Source organism: Eubalaena glacialis, chromosome 10, assembly GCF_028564815.1.
Source record: "Eubalaena glacialis isolate mEubGla1 chromosome 10, mEubGla1.1.hap2.+ XY, whole genome shotgun sequence".
NCBI lineage: Eukaryota > Metazoa > Chordata > Mammalia > Artiodactyla > Balaenidae > Eubalaena > Eubalaena glacialis.
In genome coordinates, this window is record NC_083725.1 from 7890732 (window position 1) to 7912249 (window position 21518).

The 21518-nt window shown below is 41.5% G+C and overlaps 1 protein-coding gene across 5 annotated transcripts in view; it reads left to right on the forward strand.

Moving 5' to 3' along the window:
* The first annotated feature begins 8299 nt into the window (after nt 1-8299).
* Nucleotides 8300-21518, forward strand: part of CDON (cell adhesion associated, oncogene regulated) — a 101423-nt gene continuing 88204 nt past the window's right edge. The window contains exon 1 of one of the 5 annotated variants that reach the window (XR_009702341.1): nt 8300-8438. The gene's annotated coding sequence lies outside the window, so the exon portion shown is untranslated. Of the gene's footprint in view, nt 8439-10273; nt 10293-11608; nt 11800-16200; nt 16259-21518 lie in introns of those variants that run through there. The other 4 variants (XM_061203198.1, XM_061203202.1, XM_061203199.1 and 1 more) reach the window with 4 other exon arrangements.

Below are 21518 nucleotides of genomic sequence, written 5' to 3' on the forward strand. Positions count from 1 at the left end.
ATTTTTTTCCTCTCTGGGAGGAAGAAAGGAAATTCTACCAGAGATTAAGTGATTGGCCCAAGTTCACACAGCAGACGGGAGGCTAATGAGGGACCTGGGAATAAATCACACTGGACAGGTTTCCCATTCCTCAGTTCAGTGCTTTCCTACGAGACCGTCCAGCCCCAAATATCTCATTTGTTAGCTGCTACCCTTTGCAAATATCCCCAACCCCTCATCATTCCCTCTCAGGCCTTTTGCTTTCTTTCACGTCTCAGATGGGGCCCCTTTGCCGCCTGTAACTGAATGGCATGGAAGGTGGCATCCTATCTGTTCAGCCTTGACCTCCGTTACAGACCTGTCTTTCTCTTTCCTGTAAAATGATCTCCACATTCTTTGCTAGTGCAAAGGAGGTGTGTAAAGTCATTTTCTCCCGACCTGGTGTGTGGGTAAATTAATCTGGCATCACAAACCCAGTCACAGAGTTAGTTGATCTGTGTGTAATGGGTTTAGGCAGTGAGTCTCCAGAGCTTAGCCTGTTCAGCATAAAAAAGACCATAGAAATCTCTCTCTCCGTGAAATCCTCTTGCACACAATTCAGGAAATGTACAAGACAGTGAGAATACAGTCAACCTATTGGAATTTCTTTTTGAAGAAAAAAATATCTCGCAGAGGAAAACCGTTGATTACCAACCTCTGAGCCTTGGTAGGGGAGTTATCCTGCAGTCATTAGATGTGAAATTCTAAAGGCTTGGGGGAGGGTCAGCTCACTTAATAACATGTCAATATTAAATTACATCGTAAATAATCAGAACTTCCTGCATATTTAATGGGAACTTTGTTGTATAAATTTGGAAACCATCCAAAGGGAGACAAGCAACTTTTGTTATTGTTTAGCCCTCTGGGCCCAACTTATTGTGGGATTTCGTTGTTGTTTTGAACTTTGGAACCTTTAGCAGAGAGAAAGGCCCTAAACCAATTGACTTTTAGATGGTCATTTTTCCTTCCCTCTTTTGCTTTAAGTTGGTTCATGTTTTTTCTTATGTATATAAGATCCAATAAAATCCAAAGCCATGACCAACATCAAAACATGTGAAATCACTGTTTAGTTTGAAAACCTTCAACAGACTGAGCCAGCTTGGTGATGACCAACTCTGACCAAACTTGCTCTCCCTAAAAGGGAAATTCCTTGACATTTGCCACGTCTCTTAGGTCATTTCTAGCCCAAGAATATTTGAGAGGCTCATAATATTGATTTGGGTTGGTATCAAATCCAACCAATAAGGTTTGATTTTCTACCATAAGCTACAATACAAATATAAAATTAGTTACTCTTATGGCCCAAAGAATAAAGTCTCAAGTTCATGATACAATTCAATCCCTCCCCATGTGCCCCAACTTCTCTACTAACTCCACCTCCCACTGCCCCTATGCGCCACTCTGCTCTGATCCCCTGGGCCACTCCGTCCAGAGCCTTCCTTCCACCTGCCATTCTGCCCTCACAGCTTTGCTCCCCTGTGCCCCCCACTCCTCGTTGGGGACCCTCCCCATTTCCCTACTTCTCTCTGAGTCTTCCCCAGCTTCCAGGATGAGGTCAAGTTCTCCTTCCTTCTTAAAGCCTTTCTACCTCCACTTCAACTGAGAGTTATTTTTGTAGTCACCATTTTCTGAGATCCTACTATGTGTCAGGTACTATGCTAGGAATTTGACATGGGTTATCTCATTTAAGCCTTGAAAGGAGGGTATTATTTTCATATCAAATTTTTGTGTTTTGTCTAATAATGAACTCCTGGGATTTTAAAAAATAAGTTTATTTATTTATTTATTTTTGGCTGCGTTGGGTTTTCGTTGCTGCGTGCGGGCTTTCTCTAGCTGCAGCGAGCTGGGGCTACTCTTCGTTGCGATGCGCGGGCTTCTCACTGCAGTGGCTTCTCTTGTTGCGGAGCACGGGCTCTAGGCGCGCGGGCTTCAGTAGTTGTGGCTTGCAGGCTCTAGAGCGCAGACTCAGTAGTCGTGGCAAAGGGCTTAGTTGCTCCGCGGCATGTGGGATCTTCCGGACCAGGGCTCGAACCCGTGTCCCCTGCACTGGCAGGCAGATTTTTAACCACTGTGCCTCCAGGGAAGTCCCACCTGGGTTGTTTTTAATCTGTTATAAGCAATGCTGCAGTAAATGACTTTCACATCAGCCTTTCACATGTGTGCAAGAGTGTCTGTAGGATAGATTTAGAGGCTGGGACTGCTGGATCAAAGGGTAAAAGAGTGCTCAATTTTTATAAACGTCCTCAAATTTTCTTGTCTGGAGATTGTGCCATTTTTTATTCTTACCGTCAATGTATGAAACTACAACACATGTCTCACCATACCTGTTTTATATATGAGGAAACCGAGGCACAGAAAATGCAAGATCATGTAGTTAATGATATTCAGGCTGGGCTGCAAACTTGTGCTCTGGTGCATGCTGCTCATTTGGTATTTATCAAATAGTTATTTGTATTGTAACTTATTTCATGCAGACATAGGCTTAATCCTTCTAAAGCTTTATGTAAATTCCTTATGTTCAGAGACCCTCTGGTACGCAGAGATTGAGACAATGAGGTCAACCCCAGGTGGGAGTGAGGGAGAAGGGGGACGGGGAGGAAAAGCTGGGAGACAAGTGCAAGGGGATGTGTTACCACGCTGGCCGCTGCTTTCTGACACGTCACAAGAGACACAGCTGGTCACTCACCAGGTGTTCCAGCTTGGCCATGAGAGGTGTCTCCAGAGGAGATGTACTGAAAAACCACGCCTCTGAACAGGGCACGGCAGAGAAGGAACCTTCCTGTAGGGCTCCTGCTGTGTTCTCCTCACGGTCGTGGGGGAGATAACACACCTGCACTTTTGGGTTCAGTCACTTGGCTCTCTCAGCAAATGCGGGGAAGCCACATCCCAACCTGTGCAGTGTCCAGGAATGGTGGGAGGAGCGCTGAGTGGGTCACTGCAGTGGCCGAGGGTCCTAGGGACAGTGCGGCCAAGGGAGCCTCAGGAGGCCCTCAGGTTGTTTAATCCAGGTATTTTCTTATACCTCTTTATATACATATATATGATTATATATATATTATTATATATATAAGATTATATATATTATTATATATATAATCTAAGTTAAATGGCAAAGAATTTTATTGGTGATCTACATTTAGAAATTGAGGATGTACAAAAAGTGCTATAAGTGATAGCTTTTTAAAAATTATTTTTTATTGGAGTATAGTTGATTTACAATGTTGTGTTAGTTTCTGCTGTACTGCAAAGTGAGTCAGTTATACATGTACATATATTCACTCTTTTTTAGATTCTTTTCCCATATAGGTCATTACAGAGTATCGAGGAGAGTTCCCTGTGCTATACAGTAGGTTCTTATTAGTTATCTATTTTATATATTTTAGTGTGTCTATGTCAATCCTAATCTCCCAGTTTATCCCTCCCCCCTTCCCCCTTGGTAATCATAAGTTTGTTTTCTACATCTGTGACTTAATTTCTGTTTTGTAAATAGGTTCATTTGTACCTTTTTTTAGATTCCACATATAAGAGATACCATATGATATTTGTCTTTCTCTGACTTACTTCACTTAGTATGATAATCTGTAGGTCCACCCACGTCACTGCAAATGGTATTATTTTGTTCTTTTTTATGGCTGAGTAATATTCCATTGTATATATGTACCACCTCTTCTTTATCCATTCATCCGTCGATGGACATTTAGGTTGCTTCCATGTCCTGGTCTTATGCCTCTTTAATTCAGTGCTTTACATCTAAAAGGTGCTCAATAAAAGTTTTTTAATTGATAAATTCATTTGAAGTGATATTAATACAAATAAATATTCCTATTATGGGGAGACATTAGTAATCAAGAGTCCAGCCTCTAGAGCCAGACTACCTGGGTTTGAACACCAGCTCCAACACCGACTAGCTGTGTGATCTTTGTCAGGACACCTCGGGTTTCTGGGCCTCCCATACTCTTATTTGTAATATGGAACTAATGCTTAAAATGATACTTGGCATATAGCAAGTACCATATAATCATTAACTATTATTATAGCTAATTTTTATTCAGTGTTTGCCATGTTCCAAGTATTAAGTGCTTCATATGTATCATCTCAATTAATCTTCCCAGCAACCCTATGAAAGTATCAAGTGGGTATATAAGGTATTAGTATCATCCCTATTTTACAAATGGTAAAATCAAGACTCCAAGAGCTTAAGTAACTTGACCAAGTCAAATGAGGTGGTGTCAGAATTTGATTCAGGTCTGTTTCATTCAACTGTCTGTTGTGTTATTCTTGGAGAATCAGTTTTAACATTTATTTTGTATTAGAAAAGCACCCGATTCAGGCCTAAAATTCATTGAATGTACATCTGTGTCACTTAGCAACCTTCCCAGCTAGTCACTATGGACTTGGGCTCATGGTATTCCTCTTAACATCCTCTAGGTACCTTCAATGTCTGACCGTCTCTCGAGGCCCAATGTCCCTTTATCCCATAAATTCTGATGACCTTAAATCTCTGTACCACTTCATCCACCAGCATCCATTAGCGTGCTGGACCTACTAGTTACCCGGAACTATTCCACTTCGGAAATTGGGGATCGTAACCAAAGACCTCCTGGCTTTTTCACTCCTCAATCCTGAAACAAGGGCCCTTTAACCTCATAGAAATCTACTTTTATTCAACTTTTCATTTTATTCCAGTCTATCACTCCAGCTCAGAGCCTAGATTCTATGATTGATGATTTAAATTATTTTCTTACTAATACTGTGTATTAATCTCCTTCTTGCACATCCTCCAGCACAACGCCAAATCTGGATCAGTGTTATGCTTTCCCCTCACCCTTAAGTGGTTAAATTTTGATAGAGAAAGTCACACAACCATGTAGACTCCGTCACTACAAATTCATGATCTCCAACCTCAGCCAGGCCCTCAGCATCACGCATCAATCCTGTGACTGCTTTTCAACTTTCATTTTTCAACTCTTGTTTTTCCTAATGACTATTCCAAACCCTCACCACTTTCCCCAAGCGTCCTTTTCAAGTCCCACACCTTGAGTCCCGTAAACAACTTTCCCTCCAAATTCATCAGGATAATTGGGGGCTTTAGATATTGGAGTTTTAGAGATCTATCCTTGGCCACAACTGGCTAGAATTCCACATTCTTCCTGAGGCTTCACTTCTACTTTCATGGTATAAAAACTACTCTATGCTGATGACTTTCAAATCTAATACCTCCAGCTTGGACTTTTCCATCTAGTGGACACCTGTACTTGGAGGGTCCATGGGCACCTCAAATTCAAAAGTGTCAAAATTAAACACATCATTGTTCCCCTAAAATCCATCTCTTATTCAGGGCATGACTCTCTTCCTGGGTACTGTAGGGGTAGGGAGATGGCCACCACCCTCTCAAGCTAGAAGGCTGATGTCATCCTTGAGTCCTCTCTCTTCTTTACCTTCCACATGCAATCAGGTTCCAAGTTCAGCCAAGATTCCCTCTTGTTTCTAGAATTTCCCTTCTCTTCTCTGACCTTATTATGGTTGTCCTAGTTCAGTCTCTTGATCCAATTGGACTATCTGGATTCTTCAGAAGCTTCCACATTTTTTGATCTCAGGTTTGGCTCCCTTAAATCTGTCCTTTTTTTTTTTTTCTTTTTCCTGAGAGCAGTTTCTTTTTTATTTATGTATTTATTTTTATTTTTTGGCCGTGCCGTGAGGCATGTGGGATCTTAGTTCCCCGACCAGGGATCGAACCTGCATCCCCTGCCTTGCAGGCGCAGAGTCTTAACCACTGGGCTGCCAGAGAAGTCCCTTAAATCTGTCCTTATGGCTGCTGCTAGGTGATATCTCTAAATATAAACCTGACCATATCACACTCCCACTTAAAACTGTGCATTGACTCCCCATTGCCTACAGGATCGAGTCCCAGCTTCTTGGAATGACATGCATAGCCTTCTGTGATCTGGCTTCAGCTTCTTCCTGCAGTGCCTTCCCTTACCAATCCCTACCTGGCCTCTCACACTTCAACCACAAAGAAGAGTTTGCAGTCCCTTTGGGCTGTCTTGTTTCTTGCCTCTGTTCCTTTGCTCATAATGTCCCCTCTGCCTAGATGGTCCTTCCACTCCTTCACCTGTACCTGGCTAACCCCTACTACCCTTTAAGGCTTAGTTCATGGGTCACTTCCTTTGGGAAGTCTTTCTTGACAAGCCGCCCTCCACTTCCCCCAAACTCTAGACTGGGTTGGCCACACTGCCCCTGTGCTCTCACATCCGCCTGTTCATTGCACTGAAGACGTCTCAATGCACTTATCCATCGATGTATCAGTATCACAATTAGATTGTGAGCTCTTTGAAGCTTGGGACTGTGCCATATTTCTCTATGTACCTTTTTGCCTAGTGGTGGCATAGAGTAGGTGCTCAATAAGGTTGTAAAATATTACTTTACACTTATAAGTGAACAAATAAGTGAATGATTCATGAATGAAAAACTATTTGCCCCTGAAATGAATACTCCACTTTACAAGCAAGGCAGCAAGGGAGTAATCAGTATCCACAACATCATGATTATTTCTCAGGTCTGATTATGAGTAACAATAGGCATAGTGATATTCAACTGGCACTGTGAGAGTTGGGGGTGCCCAGAATCAATTGGGCCCCAAGAGAGGACCCTAGAAGGGTCTGTAGTGGAACCGCTGTGGTAGGGGACAGCTAGGATTCTTACAGAGTGCCACAAGAAACCTGCAAGACTTCCATCCCATTCACACACAACTCTCAGTTCAGATAAACTTTCAATGTTTTTCCTTCAATGTTTCCAGGACATTTTATTTACTGATTGAAAAATCATTTAATATACCTTAAGTTAATAACACACAGACTCGGTTTGAATAAGTAAAAAATGGAATAGAGAACAAACAAGTAGAGTTCTTTTTTTCCCTCCTATACTGACTTTCTTAGGACCTGATACTTTCATAAAGACCCTGGATGTAGCTAAAGCAAAAAACTAAACTGTCTGAACATCACCCCACTTTCAGAGCCTTTGCTTGTGAAATTCAAGTAGGAAGGTAAGGAGTTCTGTCATATCTCTCCTGATGTTCAGTACTGAGTGTTTTTGAATTCCAAGTATCATTAGAGCTCTTTCTGTAGTTAAATAGTAAGTAAAGATGATGATGGTAAAAAAACTAACTGCTAATAATAATAATTATTACTATTATTAGTAGTAGTATATAGAAGTCACAGTTCCCAAATGTCCATGCAGTGGCAGGTGCTTTCCACTAAGTATCATATTTATGCTTCACAACAACCTTCTAAACAGAAATTATTTCCCCCTTTTTCTGTTTGAACAACTGAAATTCAGTGAGATCAGATCACTTGGGGCACGTCCAAAGGACGAGTTGGGAAGACTCTGGGGCCAAAGGCCGTGCTCGTTGCACCAGGCGACACTGAACCTCTCCTAGTCTCTGAGAAGTTTTGTTACCTGCCTGCGTGTATGTGAATGCAGGGCGGGTGTGATGGGAATCAGAGGAAACTGCCTAAGAATCTGAACACTGAAAGTGGCTTAAAAGCGAAGGTACCCAAAGCGGCGGGAAGTTGGCACCATAAAGCAGATACTAGGTACGAGCCAAGAGAATGGACGGACTGCCCGGCTTCGCACACCACTTAGGTGGAGGGGTGAGGGGCCGGGCCTGGGCGGGGAAACAGGGGAACGTGTAGACCAGTAGTGGACCCGCCCCAAACGCCGCCTCTCCCGGGGAAGTAAAGGTGAGGGGAAAGGGAATGAAGGCATTATGGGAAACTCCGGGAATTGCTAAGGCAGCTCATCCTCACCCAGCCTAAACCAAAGCAGAGAATGACTTCTCCTTTCCTGGGGGAGCTCTCTCGGAGAGCAAGCAGGAGGGGGACTGGGAGAAGGGCCTGCACGGAGCGCCCCCCCCGCACGTTGGTACGGCCCACCCCCCCCCTCCACGCCGGTGATCTGGCAGGCTGCGCGCGCACCCTCCGGCGGGGCGCCGGCCGTCGGGGAGCTGCGGCCTCCGCGGCCGGGTTCCCTCCCCCGGCTTCTCGCGTGCTCCTCGCTGGCCCAGCGCCCGCCGGGTTACGCGCCCGCGCGCCTTGGAGGGGAGGAGCGCGGCCGCGGGGGCGCGCCCCGGTGACTCCGCCCCCCCCACCCCGGGCTCCCCTCCCCTGAGTCCCGGGTGCCCGGCTCGCGCGGCTTGGTGCGAAGAGACTGGGACCCCGCGCCGCCCGCCCCCACGCCCCCGCCCCGGCGTGCGAGGCGCCGCGCCCTCCCGCTGCCCTGCCCGGTGCATGGAGGGGCCCGTTCGGATCGCAGCCGCCGCTGCCGCCGTAGCCGCCGCCAGCGCGCGGGGGATGACCTGGGGGTGGCTTTCGGAGCCGGCTGCCGCGCAGGAGGTCTGGGGGCTTAGCCAGCCCTGCTGAGAGGTGCGGGGGTGGGGTCCCACCTAAGGGTGGGCGGGAGGGGTGGCCTGGGGACACCGGGCTTGGGCGCCACGAGGCTTGGGAGGTCCGGGGGCGGGCTGGCCGGAGTGCCCGGGAGGGCGTGGGGGTCCAGGCTGCGTGCGGGGTCTGGGGAGGGCAGCTGACGGATGCGCAGTGGGGAGCGCCTACGTCCCCCGTCCTCGGGAACTCTGAGCCACCTCGTGGGAGGAGGCGGGGTGAGGTGTCAGTGACACGATTAAACCTCTTTGACAATGATCCGCTGGGGCAGGTGAGATGCAGCATAGCGGGGAGCACGGGGCGCCGGCACGTTTTCCCAAGGGAGCGGGGTCCCTCGCCTCTCTCAACCTCCATCCCCGCAGAGCGCCCGCGAGAGACAGTGATTTATGTGTAGGGAGAATCAAGAGAAATTTCCTGCGCAATGTATCTTTGCCTTCACAGACTCAGTGACTTCCCAGCCCCAGGGAGCGTATTTTTCCTTCTCCTCTGTATAGCTTTCTGTGGATTGCATTATCATTTGCTAAATACATTACAACTCTCTATTTATTTCACTCTGCAGCTTCCAGACCTTTGTTGCATTCTCTCCACATCTAGGAATTTCAGTAATAAATCACCGAGGGGGCTAGAGAGGCTCTCTCGCCTTTCCCTTCATTGTTCTCCCAACCCCACCAAATCAGGTGGAAGGCTCTCCAAAAGGAGCTTTCTTCAGAATGCCTGCCTTTCCCAGTCCGGACTCCAGAGGGTGGCAGGTGCCTTAAGGGCAGGCTGCTTTCCAGTTGAGATCTAGAATTGAGGGAACCTCATTAACAGAACCTCTGTGTCCTGAATCAGACACCTTGAGAAACAGAAGATAGGACTAAAAGGTAACATGAGATTTAGTCTCAGGCCAGTGGCCAGTAAAGATGAAAGAGGCCAGTTCTGATTCCATGCCTCACTGATGCCACAACCCGCAGACTCTCCAGCTGACTTTTGGAATACCTAGTGGGCAGTGTCTGCTAGGAGAGGGTGGGGAAGGGGCTGGAGAATGAAATGGATTTATTCTCAGTATAATTCTAAACGTTCTATTACATTTCATAGCTCATTTTTTGGGGGTAGTCTATTTTAGCTGAAAATGCGGGGGTAGTTCAACTTTTAGGACAAGATGAAAGAAAACTCCAGAAAACTGGAAAATTTAAGTTAGTACTTAACTAGAAAGCATTCTTAGGAACCCAGAGAGGCACCAAATACTGTAGTTTCTGTTTTGCACATGTTGAAATGAACTGCCTCATACTTGAAGTTACATGAGAAGGATGGAGAAAAACTGTTTCATTTTGTAAAGACGTGCCCTGGGTGTGTGTTTGGCAGTGTGTGGAGCAGACACATTTATATTTCTATAAAAAACACACAAGTGTATATTGTTTAACTTTCATGCCAAAACTCGGATATAGTATTTGGGAAATCTGTCTTCGTTTGAATAGTTCAGTCAACCGGGAAAATCAGTTACTAGAGGTACTGTGCTGTTGTTTGTGTAGTAACTCACTTGTGATGCTTTGATTGATTGCCATGGTTCTCATCAACCTCCTCTTCTGTGGAAAGTACTTAAACAGCTCTGACTCTCAAGCCGGGAAGTACAGAGAACCCTTAGGACTTGGAGCATACTGATCTAGCTTGTGTCGGTTGGCTTCTAAGTCAATGTTACTCCTTGCCTTTTTTGCAGGTGGTTTGACTGTGCATGGGAGGAATTAAGTTCACTTTAAGATAGGACTTCCCCCACCTCTGCCCCCATCTGCAAGGTGTATATAAAGAGGAAGGCTTTATTTTGGATTAAGAACTTCTGCCATAGGGCTGGGCTCTAAAAAGGTCAGGTAAAACCTGTTGACTAGCTCTTGTGCCTTCTTCTTATTTTTCCTCTTTGCCTGTGTGCTTTCATGACTTTCTGGATGATTTCATTTATGGTTTTGTCAAAATGTAAGTTGAAGTAAAATGTGTCTTCTCTAGAAATGTTTCTTATGCAGGCATTTAGACTAAAAATTGGTATTGTTTCTAAGTAAAATCCTGGAGAAATGCTTTCAGGAATTAAACATTATTGTAGTGAAATCAGGCTGGAGATAGGAAATTAAAAATAATTAAGTGAAAAATCTGTTATTTTTAACACATCGTTACATTAGCCATTGCCTTGTGATTAACATTTGTACTATGTAGGAGTGCAGATAAGGCAACACATCGCAAGAGAAGGTGAGCTGTCTAGAGATAGTCTTTCTTTAGATATATGATCTTACTGCTTAATAGAAACTAATTAGAAAGGGAATTTGGTTGGAGTCTGGTTGCTAAATAGATTGCTCTGAAGGACTTGATTTTACTGTGGTTTTTGATGGGTGCCTTTTTCAAGAAATTTTGTCAACTTGAATTAGAGAATGCTTTATTTTTATTGAATTTTTATATTGTATGTAGACATTTCATTGATCTATAAACATTCCATTTATAAATTTTTGTTGTGTATATGGTACTAACTCATTTTCAAGAGAATGGGGAGGAGGGCTTTACTTGATTCCTTTCAATTGCAATTAAGAGATGGTATATGGAATATACTTAATGTTACTTTAAAAATATTGGATTACAATTAAATGAAAAACTGGTTGTTGGGTTTTTTTGTTTTTGTTTTTTTTTTTAATCCTTCAAGTTTTCTCTCATTGTTTGTGCTCTTTCCATTGTCAGGCTTAAAACATACAGTATCATTGTCATCTGTCCCCTGAATAATGGTCCTGAGGTGATATTATTAATGTGGCTTTTTAAAATCAAACTAATTATACTTGCCTAAAAGAGCCACATGTGTGTGATTCTAGCTGCCTGGTGCCTTTTGAGAGCCCTGGAGACAAGCTAGTGAATAGAGCTGAAAATTCATTCTGTATTTGATTAAATGGAACAGACTTGCTGCTCCTTACCCCAGCAGGGGCGATGAGATCTCTTGATCCCCGAAGCGGCTCCAAGACCCTGGGAATTCCATTAGCGAGCACCTGAGGAATTTCTGCCCTGCAGTGCCTTTTTTGTATGTGTGTATGTGCGTGTGTGGAAAGGGAGGGGAGCTGAGTGGTGAGGCGGAGGGGAGGGTGGCGGGGGGGGGGGGGGGGGGCGGAGAGAGGCTACATTAGAAGACTCCATATGTTAGCAGATCTAAAATCAAGACAGGACTTAACAGCTTATCTTGTAAGAGAAGAGCCCAACCCAAAGGCAGATTGCTGGTCAGGACTTTCTTACAAGCACGACCGTGGTGATGTGTCTTTACCCTGAAGTGCACGCCGCTGTAAGTACAGAAAGTCACTTTTCCGCTTTGCCTCCGAAGCACAAGCATATACACGTTGCAGACTTGGTAAGTTTTTTCTGAATGATCTTTTGATAAATATGTAAAATCGTGTTACAGTTTGGTCTTGCCTGTAAGGGCTGCTTTTATTGTTTTAATAACTTTTCAACCGAGAGCAAAATCAGCCTTTTCTGTGAAGCAAAGTATTTTGCAGAGATGAAATGCTTGTTTGAATAGGCATATTTGAGTTTGCTCTTTTGTTTTTATATGACTTTTCTTGTGTTTTTGTAACATTATTACAGAATTTAAATTCATTTAGGGTCTCTCTCTTTTCTGTTGTCTTTTGAAGAATTCTTTCTGATTGCTAGTATTTTTTAAGGCATCGCTTTGCAGACTTGCCAGCAGCCGTGCGTAAATGAAAATATATCTACCAAAAATATTCTGTAAAATCTTTGGAGCAAGATTTTTGAGAAGCATCAGCGTGTCTTCCTCTCCCTGCCCCACCTCCCCTGCCCCTGAATCATTTTTGGATACAGACATTCTTCAGAATATGAGCCCAGTTTGATTCTTGTGTACTTTTCAAGGAAGAGCAGTTCTGAATCTTGGATGGTCTAGTTAATTGATTTTCCTCTTCTGAGAATAGTTAAAAATGAATGTGAATTCCAGTGCTTGTAGTTTTCAACTAGTGCAGAGTGCAGTAGCCTATTTGATGGTTAATTTGATGTATTTTGTTTCTGATTAAAATCATGTTGTGTGTCGCAATTCTCTCCATCCTATTCCCGTGTAGTCCTCTACCGAATTCTCCTTACAATACTAAGTGTTTAGAAAATAAAGAAGCCTTTTAGAGAATATTTAATTTTTTTCCCACCTTCATCCTGGGCTTGCCTTCTAGTAGTATGGCCAGATTGAAAGAACTCTGGAATGAATGGGAGTAAACACTAAAGTTAGCATTGGGCCTGTCTCGGTTCACAGTTGTTCAGGCACTTTGCTGTGTGATGTATTTTGATGGCCAGAGATAACAAAAAACTACCCCAAAGCACATTTTGTTCTGCTACATATCAGTTGGAATGTGAGTCAGGACTTCAGTTCTTGAGAACCAGTGATGTGCTTTTAACCATAGAATTAAGGAACTGTGAAGTTCCTTACATCTTACTTGAGAGGGGGAAAAACACACAGGTTATGTTACTGAACTTAGCTATATTCTGCTTACGTTTTGTTACAAAATTTTTATATTGCCCTAATGTAAACATATAGCTTGCTTTTCAGCTATTCTTGACGTAGATTAGCTCATCTCTTTTTATTTGTGTGAGCTGGGGCAGTGATCTTGACCTAAGCCTTGGGTTCCTCATCGCTGAAATGAGTATAATAACCATAGTATCTGTTATCCCTGTTGTGTGGATTACATGAGATACTGAAAGTAAAGTGCTTGGCATATTATAAAACCTCTATGAATGCTAGCTGCTGCTATTTTAAGCAACTCCTCCTGTACATGTTAGTCTGTTACTTTGATCCAGAAATGATTTCTTTTGAAGATTAAATAATGAGGAATTCTCTGAAGTTAGTAATAGTGTGGGCACGTGGAACTGCTGTAGTTTCAGTACGCTACAGTTTTCTTCCTTTTGCAGTTGAAACTTAAAAGGCACTTGGAAACAATATGTTGCAATTTTTTTCCTGATTGAGGTATAATAGAAAAATGTACACAAGTGTACAGTTAATGTATACTCAGTGAACAGCCAGATGAAGTGTCATATATGCACATGTGTGGTAACCGTTAGCCAGATCAAGATGTAGAACATTTCCTTCATTGTGGAAGGCTCCCTGGTGCCCCTTCCCAGACTAGCCCACCACCCCCCGCAGACGACAAGCATTTGGACTAGTCTCACCATACGTGAGTTTTGCCTGTTCCCGAACTTTATAAAAATAGACTCATACGATAAATACTCTTTTATATCTGGTTTCTCGCACTGCTCGTTATGTCCGAGATCCATCTCTGTTACTGTGTACGGTAGGAATGTATGCTTTTAAATTGTTCTAGCATCTTTTGCCTGTTTTGAAATTCATAGTAGTTCATTTTGTTGGCACATTGGGTATGTGGTCATTGAGAAAACAAGAAAATAACAACATTTCTTCCTAAATTATTAGAAAATCAGAGCCCAGTCACTATCTTAGAAAAATAACCATGACCTTCTTTTTATACATAAAGTTGGGTTGAAGGTAATATAATCACCTTCAGTGACAGTTCCATAAACCAAATCTTTTGATAACTGCGTTCATTTTGTGTGTGTGTGTGTGTGTGTGTGTGTGTGTGTGTGTGTGTGTAGAAGCGAAGGGAGGGAGCTTCAAAAGAGAGAAGGACCATCTAAGGTAGCTTATAACCTTCATGCTTAGGATTTAATCCTTAGAATGGTACAGAAGTAACCACTAGCTCAGCAATAAGTGTAATATTCCCTAAGAAGAAAACAAAACAACACAGTGTGTTCTGGAAAAAAAAAAAAATCCACCAATAATGGAACAAAATGGAGCAAGGATGTTGTTATTACAGGAAAATTTTGAAGAATGGGACCTTACGTTTATATCAGGAAGAAGAATTTTGGCTACTAACTTTCTGAACAGTTGCTCTCAGGCTGTGCTTATATGTTTGTATTGTTGGGATTCCCTAATATGCTAAATAAAATTTATTTCAGTAAACAATGAAACAAGAATACAAGGTGATATTGATGAATCAGAAGTGTGTTTTTTGTTTTTCATTTTGAAAGGGGCTGCGGTTGAGGTTAATAGCTTGCCATCATCATATTTCTGTTCTTGGAAATGTTGATGAAGGATTTTCTGGATGTTCTGCTTGAACACAAGCCACTTCTCTCGTCGGAGACATTGTCTTTTTCAGCATTTGTAATTTTATTAAATCTTATTATTCATAGCTCCTTGACACAAGGTCATTCTTCACATACAGCCATGTGCTGGGTGGGTTCCTGTGGACTCCAGAGGGGGCAAGTTGTCCCCTTTTCTCTTAATTCAGAGCACCAGTGGCCAAGACTTCAATGGGGGTGGGAGGGGTGAAAGAGTAATATGAGATTCATCTTTTGTCCCAGAGGGGCACTCCAAAGATGCAGGTTTTGTTTCAAAAGAAGGAAGAACTGTTGACAAATAAAGCTGCCTCATGTTTGGAAAATGCTCCTTTGAAGGGGCATGAGCTCCTTATTACTAGATGTGTTATAGTGGCATTTGCAAAAGCTGGTGCGGTAAGAATCTCTTCCTTGGGTGAGAGTTGGGACCACGTGACCTCCAAGGGCCTTTGCCTTTTGAGTCCACTAAACAGGCTCTTATGGGGGAGCTGTGCTACTTAACCACCACATACAGTAGTCCCTCCTTATCCCAGGGTTCACTTGCTGCAGTTTCATTCCCCTGAGGTCAACTGCAGTCCAAAAATATTAAACGGAAAGTTCCAGAAAGAAATGATTTATAAGTTTTAAGTTGTGCACTGTTCTCAGTAGTGTAATGAAATCCCGTGCCATCCCTCCCGAGATCCCCAAACCCTCAACATTGTTCTGCTCCTGACATCCAGCCATTCACTTCGTCATGGCTCGGTGATCCAGGATCACCTGAAGCAGATGATCCTGCTGACGTATCATCAGAAGGTCAATAGTAGCCTAACGCTACGTCACAATGTCGACGTCACTCACCTCACTTCATCTCATCCGGTGGGTGTTTTGTCATCTCACAGCATCATCATCATCATAAGAAGGGTGATTACAGTACAATAAGATATTTTGAGAGAGAGAGACCACATTCATGTAACTTTTATTACAGCATATTGTTAAAATTGTTTTATTATTATTGCTATTCTCTTACTGTGCCTAATTTATAAATTAAACTTTATCATAGATATGTATGTGTTGGAAAAAACATAGTATAAATAGGGTTCAGTACTATGCACAGCTTCAGACATCCACTGGGGGTCTTGGAATGCATCCCCTGTGGATAAGGGGGGACTACCATACCTAATTTTGGAGGGAGAAAATGTGTAAAAAAAGTTCCAAACGACCACTGGATAAATAAATTTTCTCAAATTTTCCCTAGTTTAAAGTTGAGGAATGCCTCTTCTTGTTGACCCTTTTCACGTTAAATGTAATTTAGTTTATCACTAACAAGTAAATGTCAAATATTCTTTCTTTATTACTTAAAGAGAGAACAGGGACCTTTCCAATATTCTATCAGTATCAGAAGTGAAAACACTTGACCAGTATAGTATTTGCTACCTTTTTAGGTAGGTACACACCTGAATTTACTTGAAGCCCGTCTGTTGGCTGAGTTATTTATGCACTCCTACAGCAAATTATATGTAAAGTAAAAATTAATAAATGTATCTCTTGTCTCTCTACCTTCTCTCTTCCACCCCAATTTTTCCACACTTGAATTTCAAGAGAGAAATAACTCACGGGGGGAGAAAGGCTGATATGAGTGACTTATCCAAGCAACAAAGCTGTATTCAGGATCTTTTCTGGAGTCCATAGTTATTTACTATAACCAGGTACACATCTTGTGTCTTTAGATATATGTTAATAATTTATGTTAATAATTGCTATTTAGAATGATTGAAGGGAGTATAGAATCCTGAATCACCAAAATAATATTTTGTCTATTTTATGAAGCAGAAAAGTATAATGAGTTTTGTCTGTTTTGTATTGATGTATACCCATACAACCGTCTGAAGCCTCTTGTAACCTCTAAGTGGCTCTTTTCTCTGTCACCATTACCTTACCCTTCCAACCTTCTTTTCGAATTTTGGGAAGGGGATCAGAGAAGATGAGACAAAATGTGAGACAAAAGAAATATCTTTGTGACTCCTTATTAAACTGCTGCCACCTCACCTCCCTTGTCTCCACTCTTGGTTTTCCCCGCTTCCACATCATCCATTTTTCTACATTTTGTCAGAGTAATGATCTTCCAAAAGCATAAAACTGATCATGTGACTGCTCTCCTTAACATCAGTTTCTTCAAAGGCCCTGACTCCCTTATTAAAACCCAGGTCCTTAATGGGGCACACAGGGGTCTTTACCTACCTGGTGCTTCTGCCATCCTCCACCTACCTTGCATTCCTTGAATATACCTTGCTTTTTCTCTTGCAGGCTGGGAACATGTCTCTCGTGGTGCTGATGTTGTGTCATCATTTTGTATGTGTCTGTCTCATCCTTATCTTAAATCCCTAAGGACAGACAATGTGATTTTTCCCTTGTATGTATCCCCTCTCACCCCTTTCCTTGCACTATGCCTAACAAATACTAAACCCAAATGTCCCGAACATATGAGTCCTAAAGCAGTGCTTCTCAAACTTTAATGTGCATTTGAATTTCTTGGGGCGGGGGTGGGGGAGGATGTTAAAATGCAGATTTTGATTACGTAGGTTGTGGGTGAATCCCAAGAGTCTCCCTTTCAAACAAGATTCCAAATCATGTTGATGACACTGGGTGGACCACACTGAATAGCGAGATGCTAAACTGTCATCTCTAGACCCATGAATGATTTCAACACACAATTCTGCTCTTATAAAGTAGAAACTAACACACCATTGTGAAGCAATTATACTCCAATAAAGATGTTAAAAAAAAAAATCCAGTGAAATCAGTGACTCTGCATGTCAAGTTCAGGCGTATCACAGCTTCAAGTAATGAAGGTTAAAAAAGCTTTAGATAAAGAAAAAAATAGTTAAATATTGAAGATACTAGGACATTTATTGTCACATTATTACTGGAATGCTGGCCAAACATCTTACATATTTAAAATGCATATTTTCATTCTGTGCTACATTAGTTTGTGCCCAGAGAGCTGATGTCATGTTTTGTCTGTTTTTTAAATATGCAGTATTAGAGGAGTTTTCCTGGATATCTAGGTATTAAAAAGTACATTCTGCCTTTTGTCTCTTGCCAGGGAAATTTCTGACAGTTATTGGCTTTTTAGGTATCAGAATAACAGTAATTAGTATTTTCTATTTTACTATCATTTGAAGTCTGTTTAGTGAGTAATTGTATACACTGCCTGATTGGAGGTGAAATTGGCAAGGGGGATGAATGTCTAATGGATAAAATACTACTTTTATCAGGCCGTGAAATTACTGTAGTGACATCAGAATTTGGCAGCCTCTTTTATTACAATAAAAAGAAAAATAGCATCCTAAGCTAGGGATAAGATTTTTCTTGCCCATTTATTTTGGCTTATTTTCATGGTTTTGGCCTCATGGCGTGTGTGCAGCAAAATAGCACAGTGAATAACAGGCAATAAGAAGGAGTGAACATAGTTTCAGCTGGAACAGATGTACTGTTTAATCACTCATCTCTATTTCAGTAAACTTCCTCCCAGATTGATGAGTATGAGGTTGTGAGAGTGGTTATGAGGAATCCCCATCTGTGAAGTGGAGTTAAGCTTCATTATTTGGGTTGGTGTTACATAGCTTGCAATATATTGAAAACATTTGTTAATTGGCTGTTAAAATGGTCATGTGAGGGGGAATGTCTAAATGTGATTATGAATGGGGTTGTACAGTTTTGTAAGAAAGGTGCTATTTATTCCTCTTTATAAACACCAGTAAAGTAACATCGTTTGATTTAAACTAGTGTTTCCTCCTGACCTGTTCACTCCTGTTGTGAAATTAGGCTAATTAGGCTTTTAGATATTGCTGTGATTTAATGACAACTCATGCACCAGGATTTCAATTTGGTTTCCATGCATCTGAGCAGTTGTTACAGTAGATCTTGGGACTGCTAAATCCTGAGAAGATATTTTTATGGTTCTTAATAGATTATTAAAACTCCTGAGTAGAACCACACTGGTCTTACCATTGTGTTGTGCCCATAATTTACCTTTTGGGTTCTTCTTACTGTGATCACTTTTTTAAACAAGGCCATTTTATTGTTTCTTCCATTAAGTCTTGGATGTTCTTCCAAAATGAAATTTTAAGATTTGTTCTACAGTGAGGAGGATTATAGTACTGATGGGTTAAAGTAGCTTTTAAACCTAATTCTGCATATTTACTTCAACTGAAGAACATATTTTCAAGTCATGTTATGATCTGATTAGAATTGGTTCTGATCGCTAAATCGTTTCTTTTGATTTCTATTTATTGACTATCAGGCACACTTCCTTTACTATGGTTGAGTCCTTTTTGAGATTAAAACAAATACAAATGGATCAAACTTCTACCCTGAGTTCCTAATTCCAAGCTCTAGTCATTAAGTTATTCGTGTTTTGACTGTAGACCTATATAAGCTCTTTCATATAATTTTCATCATACATTTTAGAGCTAAAGATGTTTTTTTAACCCCATGGCTACCTAAAGCCAATTTTGAGTCATTCTAAGATGGGTTGTTAACTGTGGTCTCCTATTAGGTTAGGAAACAAAATTGTTATTATTTGTTATTTCTTTTGTGTTTAAGGATGCATTTTAAAAGAGCTATTGTCACAGTGGTTAGGTCTTAAAATAATTACCCATTTGTCACTCTGACAGCAGCCACGGTGGGGTTTTTAATCATACAGTACAGCTTGTGCAGGGATTTGATATCCATTTTTTGCAGCATCAAATAAATTTTAGCTCAGGGATTTGACTAGATACATCTTAATAATGTTAATAAGAGTCTTATAGCTAACTCCCAAAGTGGGTTTCTAAATGTGAGCCTAGGAAGTCCAGGCTATATCCCACTCCACAGGAAAATAACAGTGAAAATTGTTTTAAAGAAAAATTGTCAGTGTTTTACTTCTTTTGGGATTTCTCTTCCATATAGATAGATTATTAGGAAAAAGATAAGGAAACGATTGGCCTTGTAGAACAAAGACTTTAACCCTTGATCAGATCCATGTTTTCTCAGCTAGGTGTTGTACACATACACAGAATACTTAATTAGTTGTAATTGTAGATGTCAGCTGGTCATGGAATCAAATTAACAGGCACCACATATTAAACTCCCGAGGCCTTCAACAACTAAGAATGAGAGACTTGAGTTTTGAGTTTTTCATTTGTGCAATTAGGAATTTTTTCCCCCTTCATGTTGGAATGTGAGTTTCCTGGAAAAAGAATCCCTTCACTTGACATTTCCTAGGCAAACAGTCCCCACTCGCTTGTAAAAGTCCTTCCTAATTCGCTGAGAAATACTAGCATCTTTTGTGCCTGATTCACCTAGAGGGACTGTACTACAGGTGTACTTGGGCAATTTAACGTAAATAATATGGTGACAAAGGAGTGAAGTATTGCTTAGGCAAAGCAGGGCCCTTGTCTGTTTGAGTGCCCTGCAGACTTATCAGAATGATGCTTCCAGAGGATTGGGAAAGGAAAGACGGTCCTGTCTGGCACTGCATGCACAGACAGGCACAGAAGGAACCAGGACCCTCCCCGTGCTCACTCGGCTCCTAGCTGAGGAGTTGCTAGTTCAGTTACAACTCCTGTCTTGTGGTTCTTTTTATTCCATATATGAAATAATTTTCTCCTATCCTTTATTTCTAATTGTCATCATTTCTTAAATAATATTATAGAGTCCTTTGTACTTTGCAGAGTGTTTTACAAGTTTGTTTTTTTTTTTTCTGTGTACAATAATGTATGAGACGGTAAAATTTTCATGAGAATGGAAATCATGAAGACAATAATGATCGAGCATTGGTTTCACATACAAGAGTTTTAATGTAGTTCAAAGTTGGGTGATCTTTAGAATATCTCTGCCTAATATTTGAAACTATAGTCTTTCTTTTTTTAAAGTATCTATTTATTTAATGGCTGCGTTGGGTCTTAGTTGCAGCACGCGGGATCTTTCGTTGAGGCGCACGGGTTCTTCGTTGCAGTGTGAGGGCTTCTCTCTAGTTGTGGCGTGTGGGCTTAGTTGCCCCGTGGCATGTGGGATCTTAGTTCCCTAACCAGCTATTGAACTGGTGTCCCCTGCATTGCAAGATGGATTCTTAACACGGGACTACCAGGGAAGTCCCTTTCTTTTTTAAGCTTAATTTAAGTTATAATTGCACATTCTTAAATTCTAAGGTTTTTGGTTTTGGCCACATCGCGTGGCTTGTGGGATCTTAGTTCTACCACCAGGGATAGAACCCAGGTCCAGAACAGTGAAAGCACCGAGTCCTAACCGCTGGACCACCAGGGAATTCCCTGTTTTGTTTTGTTTTTGTCTTTGACATTTGTAAACCACAAACTCTGCATTCTAGATTCTATTGACCTAATGGAAGATATTGAGATAGTGAAGTGAATTTTGCCCAAGGTAAAATTGACTCCCAGATGTCTTGTATTTTTAAACTCTTTCCTCTTTAAAGAGGTCTTTTCATTTTTTTTTTTTTTCCTAGCCACAGGGATCCTTGCTTTCTAACACATATCTTTAAGGCTGGTACTTGATGCTTAGAAATTCTTTAATAGTATATTCCAGCTGAAAGTGAAGTTTGAAAACCCTTTCGAATTGTATGACAGTAAGGAAAATAGCAAAGGGGGCTTTTTAGAAGTAAATCTCATTTTACATTTGTGTCTTTGCTCGTGGAATAAATATAAAATCAAATTGAATGCACTGTCTCTTAACATTTGTTCCACGGTGCCCCTGTGTCCAAAGCGTGACAGATGATGTCAACACTTAATCTGACTTTCTTGGGTATATTAGAAAATGAATACAAGCTTTGCAACTTTAAGTGATTCCTCTAGTATCGCTTTTGTCAATCGTTAGCTATCTCTTTTTCATTTTATATCATTGTATCATATTGGCTACAACAAATGTTAATGCTACAGCATTTAAAGATAGCTCATGTGTTCTTTCAGTGTA